This window comes from Tachypleus tridentatus, chromosome 1 (assembly GCF_004210375.1).
Source record: "Tachypleus tridentatus isolate NWPU-2018 chromosome 1, ASM421037v1, whole genome shotgun sequence".
Taxonomy (NCBI): Eukaryota; Metazoa; Arthropoda; class Merostomata; order Xiphosura; family Limulidae; genus Tachypleus; species Tachypleus tridentatus.
In genome coordinates, this window is record NC_134825.1 from 130,601,846 (window position 1) to 130,614,383 (window position 12,538).

Below are 12,538 nucleotides of genomic sequence, written 5' to 3' on the forward strand. Positions count from 1 at the left end.
GATGACTAGTTGCCTTCTCTCTAGTCTTAAACTGCAAAGTTGTGGACGGCTAGCGAAGATAGCCCTGGTGTAGCTTTGCGAGAAATTCAAAAACAAACAAAAACAATAAAAAGCATTAACACTTACTTATTTTGAGCCAATTCTCCGTGTCTTCATGCTTATTCATTGATATTTAAAAAAAAATTAAATAAGCAGCACGAACTACATCTTTAATCGAAAACTCCAGAAGACTATTCGTCTATTAAATATATATATATGTACACATTGCTGGCCAAAATATTAAGGCCAATGAACATTAAAAAAATATGCATTTTAGGTTGTTAGACTCAACCACTAATTTGAGTAGAGCTTCGAAAGATGAAAATAATAAAAGGGAAAATAAAAATAAAAAACATTTTTAGCATTTAATAGGAAAAATGTAACCACTATGAAATTAGCCTAAATTCTAGCTGGTCAAATGTTTAAGACCATACCAAAAAGAAGTCCTAAACAGGATAGGAAATGCCCAACAAGAGGTCTCAGTAGTGAGTTGTACGGCCGTCATTGCGAATAACTTCAAACATTCGCTTTGGCATGGTCGATATAAGCGTTTGCAGAAGTCTGGCTGGAATGTTATTCCAAGTGGTGAAGATGGCTTCACAAAGATCATGCACTGTTTGGAATTGGCGTTCATTTCTATAGACTTCCCTTGCCATCCACCCCCAATCATTTTCAATGGGGTTCAGTTCGAGCAAACACGCTGGATAGTTCAAAAGAATCACGTTATTCGCCATGAAAAAGTCCTTTGTCCTGTGGGCATTGTGGATTGCAGCGTTGTCCTGCTGAAAGATCTAGTTATTTCCACACAAGCGAGGGCCTTCAGTCAATGGATGCTCTCTCCAACATGCCAATGTAGCCAGCTGCTGTTTGACGCCCCCTATATAACCTGAAGCTCCATTATTCCATGGGAGGAGAAAGCATCCCAGATCATGATGGAACCTCCCCCACCATGTCTTGTAGAAAATATCTCTGGTGGGATATCCTTATCGTGCCAGTGACGTTGGAAGCCATTTGGACCATCCAGGTTAAATTTTTTATCATCAATGAACAAAACCTTCGTCCACTTTTCTACGTCCCATGTTTGGTGTTTCTCTTAACCGAGCTGTTTCGTGGTGAGGAAGTAGGCGTGGCCTATAAAGACGTTTACGGTTTTTAAAGCCTTTCTCTCGTACATGCCGTCTTATAGTTCTTAAGCTGCATTCTGCGTCTGTAAAAAGCCTTAATCTGGTTCGACGATCGGCTGGTGTCTTGCCGGACAACCCGTCGAATCCTCCTGCTCAACGCCGACGAAATTGTCTTGAACCGACCACCTGAAATTCTCGTTCCGTATCCCTAAGGGTCTTTTAAGAAATTTGCAACAGCAGTTTTACTACGTCCAATCTCACCAGCGACGGAACGTTAAGAGAGACCTTGCTTTTGCAGCTCGACATTTCTGCCATGTTCAAACTCTGTCAACTTTTTAGCCTTTGCTATGTTTTTACCCAATGTAACACATGGGATGTCAGAGGGAGATGTATACAATGCTAATGCTTGAACACGAATGACTAAATTTCGTTACGTGTTAACTGGTTAACGTTTCGTTTCAGTATGGTCTTAAACTTTTGACAAGCTAGTATTTAGGCTAATTTCAGAGTGTTCACATTTTCCCTATTAAATGCTAAAAATGTTTTTATTTTTATTTTACCTTTTATTATTTTCATCTTTTGAAGCTCTAGTCGAATAAGTGATTCAGTCTAACAACGCAAAATGCATATTTTTCTTTATGTCCATTGGTCTTAGGATTTTGGCCAGCAGTGTGTATATATATATATGAAAAAGTGAGACATAAGCGCTAAAAACTTAAATCTGTTACCCCTAATGTTTAGGTTTGTGTTTTTAATTTTTCATCTCATAAGCAAAATTTAAATAGATATTTCATAGGAAGACTAACCCAAAAATTTTGAATACCTGATGTTGCAATATATTATATTTTACCTTTTCATAAAAATGTGTAAAATATAACTTTTTTCATTTGAGTTCTTTTTTATTTCTTTTTCCCCCAACCAGTTATCTTGCATACAATTTGCGTCTTCTTCATCTAACGAATATCCAAAGCATAACGCCCTCCCCCCTCCCAGTGACAGAGCAGTATGTCTGAGGACTTACAACGTTAAAAACCGATGCTCGTGGTGGTTTGTTTTTTAATTTCGCACAAAGCTACTCGAGGGCTATCTGTGCTAGCCGTCCCTAATTTATCAGTGTAAAGCTAGAGGGAAGGCAGCTAGTCATCACCACCCACCACCAACTCTTGGGCTACTCTTTTACCAACGAATTTTGGGATTGACCGTCACATTATAATGCCCCCCAGCTGAAAGGGCGAGCATGTTTGGCGCGACGGGGATGCGAACCCGCGACCCTCAGATTACGAGTCGCACGCCTTAACACGCTTGACCATGCCGGGCCTACTCGTGGTGAACAAAGCACAGATAGCTCATTGTGTAGCTTTGTGCTTAATTCAAAAGAACAACCAAAAATAAATACACTAAATGTCATGGTTGTGTAATAAACTTGTTCTAGCTCGACTTTAGATGTGATTATATTTCTTGGGGAGAATAATTAGGGAGGTATCTGGGAGTAAAAACTGTCCCGCAGACCCCGCGATGCGGAAGGAGCACGATGAATAACGATTCATAGTGCTATAATGGTTTGTTTGTTTGTTTTGGAATTTCGCACAAAGCTACTCGAGGGCTATCTGTGCTAGCCGTCCCTAATTTAGCAGTGTAAGACTAGAGGGAAGGCAGCTAGTCATCTCCACCCACCGCCAACTCTTGGGCTACTCTTTTACCAACGAATAGTGGGATTGACCGTAACATTATACACCCCCACGGCTGGGAGGGCGAGCATGTTGTGCTATAATGGATAGGGGGCCGATAGGAAAAATCGTAAGGAATCCCGTACCTTCTGCGCTAAACTTCTGGGTGGTGTTGATACTTGTTCAAGTTACATATTTTTATTTGGAATAAGAGACAGTAAGCCTATTAATGATATTTGTCCAAATTACATTTATTTGTTCGGAATAGTCATTGATGAAAATATCTTCTTACCACAGTAGGCTCTTATTTTGATATAAAAGTGAGGTATGTTTTTTTCGCCCCAGCTCTTGTTTTGATTGTATCCTCGACTGGTGTAGAAACTCTCTTTATTACAGCAGCTTGCATAAGTCATTCTATAAAAGTAGTAATCAGTTAAGTGAAAATATTTCATAATGTATGTGAATAAAGATTATATCAATCTGTAGATTAGTGTTTTCTGCTTTTCGTAATACAAATTCTGGTGTTTCTCTTGTTTTTACCACCCGAAAGGTAAATCAGTTAACTTAAGATTACCACAAAAAAAAGCAGAGGTCGAACAACAAATAAAAGTGAAAAAAAAAAAAATCATAGTTCTAGCTTCCATACTAGAGCGTTCCCCTCTGGTACAGCGGTAAGTCTATGGATTTATAACTTCAAAATCAGAAGTTCGATACCCCTCGGTGGACTCAGCAGTTAACCCGCAGTGGCTTCGCTGATAACAAAACACACATCATTATGGAAATATTTTACCCCCTTTATAGATATCATTTCATATGCTGGAATTTGGGCTTTAAAAATAAAAATACTTTCAAATGAACTGAACTTTCAAACCATTCTTATACCTCAGGTGTGTTATTAAATTTTCATCTCATAATTTATGTAAACTTTCTCACTCTCTCTATTTTTTCTTTTGTTGTTTTTGTTTCAAATGTATTATCAGTTCAATAAATTATTGAAACTTTACAGACAGAAAATATTATACTACTCTAAATTTATACTGATTTTTATATTGACTTTAGTTTTTATTTGTATTATTTAACTCTTTGTAACACGCTGATATTGTTAAAATCAAAAGTGGTTGATTCTAATATAACTATACTCTTCAAAAAAAGAAAAGCAAAAGGAATATTTTTTTTATTTTAAAAAGAAATATATGTAATAACGTTACAAGCTCAGAGTATGTGATGTTACACGTGTTAAGGCACTGATTGTCAGACCAAAATGACAATAAAAGTTGTGCACTTTGAAAACGGAGGAAAACATCGGATTTTTTGCCAAAACGCATTCGTATCCAATAAATTTGTTTGAGAGTTCTGAAAGTGCAACATGTGCAAAATCCCTATAAAAGTGACGGGTTCTCGGTTTCCATAGCTCAGTGTTAAGCCACCGACACGCAATACAGTTACGCCAAGACTAACTGAAGCACAACGCAACAACGCCATTGGTCGCTTGGAAGCAGGCGAATCTCGATCAGATGTTGCCAGAGCTGTGAATGTCCACCCAAGCACCATCACAAGGCTATGGAATCGTCACCAACAACATGGATCAACTCGTGATCGTCCACGATCTGGCAGACCTCGTGTGATCACGCCCGCACAAGATCGCTACATCCGGTACGTAACCTTCGGGATAGGACCACCACTGCGACGTATACTGCCTCAACCATACCAGGGCTGCGTAGGATTTTCGATCAGACCGTACGCAACCGTCGACGAGATTCTTAGGCCCCATGTGCAACCCATCATGGTGAAGGTGAACGACGTTTTTCAACATGACAACGCCCGTTCTCACACAGCCCGACTCACCACTGTCTTCTTGAGACACCACAACATCAAGGTTCTTCCCTGGCCCTCCAGATCACAAGATTTAAACGTCATCGAACATCTTTGGGACGAGTTGGACCGACGTCTGCGACGGCGACAACCTCAACCGCAGACTCTACCTCAGCTTGCAGCAGCTTTGCAGGCTGAGTGGACAGCCATTCTACAGGATGTTATTCGTCATCTGATTGCTTCCATGGGAGGTGATGTCAAGCAGTTATTGATGCTCACGGGGGGGCATACTCGTTATTGACGTTGAGTGACGTTAAACTTCACCTAGTGAGCGTGGACTTCGCCTTTGCAGACTTTGGATGTTCAGCAGTGAATGTGCAGAGTTTCACACATGTCATACAGAACTACCCGGAATAAACTTGTTAACAATATGTCTCAAATTTTGCCTTTTGTGTTTCTTTTTTTGAAGAGTATATAATCTGTATAATTTTGTGTATATGTAAAAACGGTTGGTATGGGTTGAGAAATTTTTTTATGTAGAGAAGCGAACAACGTTTTGAAGGTGGAAACGTTGTTCGCTTCTCTACATAAAAAAAATTCTCAACCCATACCAACCGTTTTTACATATATATTTTTCTTTACAAGTGGGCTTTCTCGTCATCACGGATTATATAATTTCGTGTTATGAATTGTCACTTTCGCTCTGCAATGGTACAATTTGTCTTAGTTGTTGAAAAGAACAGCACGTACTCGTTGATCATTAAATGTTCAGAGTGTCAATACTGTTGTATTTTTTTAGTTTGCGGATTTTTCCTTAGTGTAATCAGTTAAGACTTGGTATCTGGGGTTTGAAGGACAGTGGTCCATGGAATGTACTTCTCTCCAAACTCTGGCTTAATTTGTTGTACAAAATGAAATTGGACATAAATGCTGAAATTCATAATCTGTGTTTAACATACTAACACAACACAAAATTAAAGAAAACAAAAGAACAAGCTGATCTAGTGGATGTGTAAAAATTCTTTAATAGTTTCTCTTACCATTTCAGTGTATTCTCTCTTGAAATTATACTAAAATCAAGTTAAATGTAAAGTAAAATGAAGGAAACAACCTCAATAAGTTACACTAAAAAGCAGAAACATATAATATAATTCCCTCGAAAGTCAGAAACTGCTATACATTAAATTCACTTTACTATTCTTAAAAAAGGTTCACTAAAACCAGCGTTAAAACGAAACTACAGATTATATTAAACGTAAAGTTGAGTTGGCCCGGCATGGCCAAGCGCGTTAAGGCGTGCGACTCGTAATCCGAGGGTCGCGGGTTCGTGCCCGCGTTGCGCCAACATGCTCGCCCTCCCAGCCGTGGGAGCGTTATAATGTTACGGTCAATCCCACTATTCATTGGTAAAAGAGTAGCCCAAGAATTGGCGGTGGGTGGTGATGACTAGCTGCCTTCCCTCTAGTCTTACACTGCTAAATTAGGGACGGCTCGGTGCAGTGGGCTAACAACCTACTCACTTAAATACCTGTTGAAGAATCCGCAAGCGATTGCGGCCTTGATGGAATCGAGTGGTGAATGATGATGAGGATGAAAGTTGAGTTAAAATCAAAAGTGGTTACCAAATCTAGTTGAATATTTTAATATTGTGTTTAGAATAATCTATACGTTCCTAAAATCCTGTCTTTTACCCAGATCTAAACGTGCCTCCTAGATGAATAGCTGCGTCTCCCAGAATATTAAAGTTTATCTTTCTCGTAAAAGCACCCTGATAACAAACAATTATTAACATATTTTGTGTGCACACTAGTAAAATGGAAAGTTGAATTGTTTACTTCAAGAGTCTACCATATACAAACAGAAAATATTTAAAAATACAATTTAAAACATTACGTATTAAGTGGGGGATGGGTCTAATTCTCTTTGTTTGGTTTGTTTTTGAAATTCGCGCAAAGCTACACGAGGGCTATCTACGCTAGCCATTCCTATGCCGGGCCCGGATCTAATTCACAGTACAGTCTGGTATTACAGTATTAATGAAAATATCTCGGGTAATCTACAAATGGGAAAACTGCCTTGTGTTATAAGTAAGAAAGTATCTATAAAGACAGACAGTAAAAAGCGCGGAGGTTTTACATCTGGGATTCCAAACTTATACATATCTCTTCTAAAATATTAATAGCTCTTTGATTGACTAACATGAGCTTGGTGTATTTCACAAAATGAGAAAATTATCATTGAAAGTTTGATGAAATAAGAACCACGTTTTAAAAGAGTACAGGGTAATTTGCTACAAAATGTGTCTTATTTAAGTTTGTTGTTTTTTTTTTAAATAACGTTTTGTCTTGTAATAATTCAATAACGTGATTTCATGCAATGATTAAACTTAAATTAAATTATTATTCGTTTTAGAATTTAACGAGTAAAATTTTGCATTATTAATTCATAAAAGAATTTGGTGTTTATGAAATAAACTACACCGACAAAACATACTCCGAATTTAATACAATTTAGTCTATTTAGTGAAGTAAAAGTTCCTTATATTCATGTTCTTGATAGTGACTTTTCTTGTTGTGTATAGTTTAAATATAAATACATAAACCTGAATAGTTAAGTGCACTATATTAAAACTATTTGGAATATGCAAGTTAGAAAATCACGACACAAACACAGCCGATGTACAATTTTTGTGGAATGGTTTGTAATTGATCACAAAGTTAAACAACGGGCTATTTGTGCTCCGCCCACCACGGGCATAGAAATCCGAATTCTAGTGGCATAAGTCTGCACACCCACCGCTATGGAATAGAGTATATCAGAACTAAATTTTGTTTAGCATTGCATGCGTATGTTATGCTGCTAAAACTGATCACTTTCAGAAAAACATGTAACCACCTTTTCTAATACGAAATTTTCATACGTATAGATCATAAAAATGTGTTCACATCAAGGATATAGAATTTCCAAGGCAGGGATATCCGTTGAACTTAATGGCATTGACAAACAAAGGAATGTGGATTGACTTGATGTGTCAGAACTATCCAGGAAGAGACGTGCAACAAGTTGTGCCTCAGCTATGGTAGGCAATGTGTGATATTTTTTAACAGGTGAGAATATATGAACCCAAGGAACTGTGGCAAAAGCTGTTCTCATGCCCTGTGCAACAACACTAAACGTAATAAAGACGGATTTCACTTTGAAAAAGCAGCAAAAGTGACTACCACACACGTTGCTTCCATGACATATTTGTTCAATTAACGCATATATTAAACAACTGAATCATGATAAAAGTATTTGTAATATTTTCTTGAAGACATTTCAACAAGGTTACCAGACAACGTGCCTACGGAGTTCTACGTAATTGGACCGTTGGAACGGGTGTTGGGAAATCATTATCTCGTACACTAGATGGTTTGTAAGAAAGAGTAGGGAGGAAAATGTGCTTTGAGCATTGTGACAGGCCATTTTACAATGGAAATACACTGAAGAGCTATTGCTAATGTGGTACAGAACTGTACTATACATTAGTTCATCTTTTCATTAGCATAATAATTTTTTTTAGAATTGTCTGTTTTAATTTCAGTCTAGTTTGGTTGAAAAGATTCACTCAAGTAAGCCATTCAAATACATCATTTTCTCAGGTATGCATGGCATGTAAATTCATTAAGTTATAATTAGTCTTCTTTTATTACATCTATCATATTTTGTAATGTTATGACAGATGGTTGTCTTTTTGTTGGCAAGTCTGTGTTTGTGTGTGTGTTTTTCGTATAGCAAAGACACAAAGAGCTATCTGCTCAGCCCACCGAGGGGAATCGAGCCCCTGATTTTAGCGTTGTAAATCCGGAGACATACCGCTGTACTAGCGGGGGGGGGGGGCAATTGGCAAGTCAGATAATGGCTTAGGACAAAATCAAAAATAAATTAATGGTGAAAAACTCACCAAATTAAAAAAAATTAATTGTGTATTTTTTATTTTTTTTAATTTCGCGCAAAGCTACTCAAGGGCTATCTGTGATAGCCGTCCCAAATTTAGCAATGTAAGATTAGGGCGAAGGCATCTAGTCATCACCACCCACCGCCAACTCTTGGGCTACTATTTACCAACGAATAGTGGGATTGACCGTCACATTATAACGCCTCCACGGCTGGGAAGGCGAGCATGTTTCGTGCGACCTAGATTCGAACCCGCGACTCTCGAATTACGAGTCGAACACCTTAACACACTTGGCCATGCCGGGCCCAGTTGTGTAAAACATGAAAAGAAAGTTACCCGGAACGTTGTTTTCGTGTTTTACAATAAAATTGTTTAAATTTGGTAAGGTTTTCACCATTACTTTATTTTCGATTTTTACATATTGTAATCACTTCGCCTACATAATTATTTTAACACTAGCGCTAATGGCTCGGGACTACATGACATTGCATTTGGACAACAGTGGACGAATGCAACGAGTTCAAAGTGGAGCCGTGTTCAAATTTGAGTTTGTTATACACAGACCAGTTTGCCTCATAATAGTAACTTTAGCAGCATTATATTGTACTCTGTTTGTGTAATATTAATGATTTTGAATTGTGCGTTTATGTTTTGACTCCTTCCATACAACGAACACACCATAAACTTCATGAATCGATATTCTCTGAACATCCAGTTATTGGATTACTCTGAGTGTAATATAGGAGTCGGAAAATACGACATAAAGATTCAGATTTATCTGATATAGAATATGACCAGAAATGACGAAGTGGAATGTGATGGTGGGATCAGACTCAAAAATAATTTTAATAGAATTTATTCAGTTTGTGTAAAACACTTTTACAAGATATGTCTGTTCATTATGTCAGCGCCTTTTTGTATTCCGTTTTTCTAGGAAGAACATTAAATCAGGAACATTAGGTTGGCGATGTTATTATTCTCACAAAAAAAAGGCTACCAAACTGAAGTTAATTGTCAACTTGATGTTATTAATACCACCAAAATATTAGAACAGGATCCTTCACCACAAATCACAAACTCTAATAACTCCTTAAAACAAGCAATCTGTAAAAAATACTTTTTAGAACTTAGCAAATTTTTATAATCTGATCATACTTTGATTAGTATTTCTGCTATTATATAGTAAAGACTTATATTTTTAGGATAAATTAATAAGGAAAGAATGAATATTATTTTTTTTTAACTAACTCCCATATACTCTATCTTTATTTGAAATTTTGATACTATTTATGTGATTGTATTTCACATCCTTTAGATTAGGTTTTGCTTCCCACCAAAACTTCAGCACTGAACATTTGACTGATTATCAGATCATAACCTTCGTCCTTGCGACTAAAATGTGATATGTTACAGTATATACAGCCATGTAAAAAAGTTAGGATACTCTATGAAAGCCTGTGTATTTTTGTAACATTTTTGGATATATAGATATTTAATCTCAATTTCAACAATACTGAGAGATTAGAGGAATATAACTAAACAATTAAAACTGAAGAAAGGACTTTTTAAGATCTTCTGTAAATGTAATTCTACAAAAATGCATATTCTAACTGAGGAAAAAGTTAGGACACCCTACCCCCTAATAGCTAGTGTTACCCCTTTGGCTGAAATAACTGCAGTGAGACGCTTCTTGTAGCCATCTACCAGTCTCTGACATCGGTCTGAAGAAAGTTTGCCCCACTCCTCAATGCAGAATTCTTTCAGCTGTGAGATGTTTGAGGGATTTCTTGCATGTACAGCCCGTTTCAAGTCACCCCACAGCATCTCAATGGGATTAAGATCTGGGCGTTGACTCGGCCATTCCAGGACTCTCCATTTCTTAGTTTTCAGCCAGTCCTTGGTGGATTTACTGGTATGTTTTGGGCCATTGTCGTGTTGCACGGTCCAGTTCCACTTCAGCTTTAATTTTCGTACAGATGAACTCACATGATCCTCAAGCACCCTCTGATACCCAGTAGAATTCATGGTGGATTCTATTATTGTGAGCTGTCCAGGTCCTGCTGCAGCAAAGCAGCCCCAAACCATGACATTTCCACATCCATTCTTTGCAGTTGGTATGAGGTTCTTTTCCTGGAATGCTGTATTTGGTTTATGCCAAACATGTCCTCTGTTCTGGTGTTCAAATAATACAATTTTGGACTCATCTGTCCAAAGAACATTATTCCAGAAGTCATGGTCTTTGTCTACATTCTCTCTGGCAAACTTTAGTCTGGCTTTGATGTTTCTCTTGGAGAGCAAAGGTTTCCTCCTTGCACACCTCCCATGCAAGTTAAACTTGTGCAGTCTCTTTCTGATTGTAGAGACATGCACTTTCCCATCAACAGTAGCCAGAGCCTGCTGTAGGTCCCGTGATGACATTTTAGGGTTTTTTGGAGACCTCTTTTAGCATCTTGCGGTCTGCTCTCGGGGTGAACTTGCTTGGACGACCATACCTGGGCATGTTGGCAGTTATTTTGAAAGCCCTCCATTTGTTGACTACTTTCCGGACAGTGGAATGACTTATTTCAAAATCTTTTGGGATCTTTTTAAATCCCTTACCAGACTCACAAGCTGCTACAATTTTCTTTCTGAAGGCCTCAGACATGCTCTCACCATGGTGCTCACTCTCACTTCAACAGTCAGGAGCACACCAAACTAAATGTCTGAGGTTCAAATAGTGCAGCCTCATTCAAAATGCTGAGTAACAATCTTCTAATCATGTGCACCTGGTGTGATACACCTGTGTGTGAGTTGAGCCATTTTAAGTGGGAATAAATGTGGGGGTGTCCTAACTTTTTCCTCAGTTAGAATATGCATTTTTGTAGAATTACATTTACAGAAGATCTTGAAAAGTATTTTCTTCAGTTTTAATTGTTTAGTTATATTCCTATAATCTCTCAGTATTGTTGAAATTGAGATTAAATATCTATATATCCAAAAATGTTACAAAAATACACAGGCTTTCATAGGGTGTCCAAACTTTTTTCACATGACTGTAGTCCCCTTAAGGGCTGGTTAATATTGCTCATTAGTTAATTAATTGTATCGTAGTAAAATATTGCTCAAATGAATGAATTTATACAGAATTTTGATCAAGATAATGCAAATTCTAGTCCACATAATGATAAAAAAAATGCATTTATTTATTCAATAATGTTTGATACAGGTTATGTTAACTAGCAAGCCCAATTTTGTTTCAAGCAAAAATTTATCCCTGCTTGAAATGCATTATACACGAACAACTGCATATAAAATGTCTATATGTGTATACAACACGTCAATTATATATCAGCTTACATGATAACTCATGCCTACTAACCACAGTAACTTAAGTTACCACTCCAACTAGTATTGTTTTTCACACTACAGCACTATCTTCTAATAGCTTGTTAACACAACTTTCTTGGCGTAAAGATATAAATAGTTACAGACAAAATTTGACATAATTAAAACTGTTCAACTAAAATTATATAACCTAGATTAAAATTCCTGCTGTCCACTAAAGCATTTATTCATAACACTCAGATATATCTAGACTATGCACAATACTCAAGTTTAAAATAAATTAGCCATTCTAGACAGCGAAAAACACAAGGAGTTGAGCCATTCATACTGTGACATTATTTTTGTGCAAATCTATTCAGTAGTCAATGTCACCAAACATTAAACACAGAAACAAATCTAGCAAAACAAGTAAACTTCACTAATATTGATCTTAACATGATTAATATTTTATGTCAATTAAAAGTATACCGCCTTTATTATATATCTAACGCACAGAATTTACATATGCAAAAGTAGGGACTTGCTTGAAAATGCTATTTAAATCACACACACATAAGGTTACCCAATTATATTCATAAAAGGTATTACGAGTCAGAGGCAGTCTTAGCTCTATATATATCAACCAGTATCACTTG